We start from the raw sequence: 2,331 nt of genomic DNA, 5'->3' as shown, positions 1-2,331 counted from the left end.
CTCCCCGCCCCGCCCCTCCCGGCTCGCCCGCCCCTGTGGGCCGTCCCGTTCCCCCGCCCCGGGCTGCAGTACCGCTCCGCGGCCACGGAGCGGCAGCACTGAGTCCCCGCCCCATTCATCCCGAGCGCAGGGATTCCGACCAATGGGAGCGCTCGCTGCAGGGCCCGCCCTACAACCGCTCTACGGGCGTTGATTGGCTGGCGGTGACTGAGCGGAGGATCCACTGCGCATGCGTGCCATACGACGTGGTGGTGCCTATAATGTAGCCACTGCGCATGCGTGCCGTACAACATGGCGACACCTACAATGTAGCCAATGCGCATGCGTAGTGTACAACATGGCGGCGCCCATTTACAGTCACTGCGCATGCGTGTCATGCAAAATGGCGGCGTCCATTAATAACCATTGCGCATGCGTGCCGTACAACATGGCGGCGCCATAAGCAGTCACTGCGCCTGCGTGCCGTACAACATGGCGGCGCCCGTTAGTAGTCACTGCGCATGCGTGAAGTCCAACATGGCGGCGCCCATTAGTAATCACTGCGCATGCGTGCCGTACAACATGGCGGCGCCCATTTGCAGTCAATGCGCATGCGTGAAGTCCAACATGGCGACGTCCATAAGCCGTTACTGCGCATGCGTGCCGTACAACATGGCGGCGCCTATTTGCAGTCAATGCGCATGCGTGAAATCCAACATGGCGGCGCTCATAAGCAGTCACTGCGCCTGCGTGCCGTACAACATGGCGACGTCCATAAGCCGTCACTGCACATGCGTGAAGTCCAACATGGCGACACCTACAATGTAGCCAATGCGCATGCGTAGTGTTCAACATGGCGGCGCCTATTTACAGTCACTGCGCATGCGTGTCATGCAAAATGGCGGCGTCCATTAGTAATCATTGCGCATGCGTGCCGTACAACATGGCGACGTCCATAAGCCGTCACTGCGCATGCGTGCCGCACAACATGGCGGCGCCTATTTGCAGTCAATGCGCATGCGTGAAGTCCAACATGGCGGCGCCCATTAGTAATCACTGCGCATGCGTGAAGTCCAACATGGCGGCGCCCATTTGCAGTCACTGCGGCTGCGTGCCGTACAACATGGCGACGTCCATTTGCAGTCACTGCGCATGCGTGAAGTCCAACATGGCGGCGCCCGTAAGCAGTCACTGCGGCTGCGTGCCGTACAACATGGCGACGTCCATAAGCCGTCACTGCGCATGCGTGAAGTCCAACGTGGCGGCGCCCATTTGCAGTCACTGCGGCTGCGTGCCGTACAACATGGCGTCGCCCATTTGCAGTTAATGCGCATGCATGAATTCCAACATGGCAGCGCCCATAAGCAGTCACTGCGCATGCGTGTCATGCAACATGGCGACGTCCCTTTGGACTCACTGCGCATGCGTGCCGTACAACATGGCGGCGCACCTCATAGAGCTACTGCGTTCCGTTTAGCATGGCGCCCGCTGTCCCCGCGGGGCCGTTTCAACGGCAGCCTGCCGGCACCGAGCAGATCCCAACGCAGCCTGAGCGAGCCGCGCGGGGCCGAGCCGAGGGGACTCGTGCACCGCGGACAGGGGCGGGGGTGCTTCAAAGGGGGACGCGGCACGTTGTCCCTCTCCGTTCTGCACCGCTCCCCTCCCCGCGCCCCGCCCTGCTCCCCGCCCCGCCCCTGTGGGTCTTCCCGTCCCCCTCAGCCCCGGGCTGCAGTACCGCTCCGCGGCCACGGCGCGGCAGCACTTGGCACCCCCCATTCATTGCCTTGGGCATCTCAGGGCTGTGCGTTCCACGCTCTGATTGGTCCCTTCTCGATCCCACCTTGACCGCGCTGCCTTCTGATTGGCTGGGCCTCTGCGCTCTGATTGGTCGATTCTCAATCCCACTTTGCCAGCTCTGTGTTCCGATTGGCTGTGTCTCCGCACTCTGATTGGTCACCTCTGGATCCCGCTTTGCCCGTGCCGTGTCCTGTGCCCGTTTGATGGATGATTTGCCCTCTTATTGTTAATTTGGCCAGTTTGCACTTATGTGCTCAATTTGCCTTTGTATGGTAATTTGACCTTTTATGGCAATTGGCCCAGTTTTCCCTTACATGGTCAATTTTCTCTCTTATGGCAATTTGCCCCTATATGGTCAATTTGCTCTTTTACGGCAGTTGGCCAAGTTCGCCCTCATATACTCAATTTGCCCCTTTATGGCAATTTTCGTTTTTATGGCACTTGGCCCGGTTTGCCCTTATATGGTCAATGATCGGGCCCCTGTGCGCCCCCAACGCCCGGGGCTGCAGTACCATCCGCGGCCACGCACGGCAGCACTGAGTCGCTGCACGGCCC

The sequence above is a fragment of the Phaenicophaeus curvirostris genome, chromosome 6, assembly GCF_032191515.1.
Source record: "Phaenicophaeus curvirostris isolate KB17595 chromosome 6, BPBGC_Pcur_1.0, whole genome shotgun sequence".
Taxonomy (NCBI): domain Eukaryota; kingdom Metazoa; phylum Chordata; class Aves; order Cuculiformes; family Cuculidae; genus Phaenicophaeus; species Phaenicophaeus curvirostris.
The sequence above is the reverse complement of the archived record's forward strand: the minus strand, read 5'-3'. Positions refer to the sequence as shown.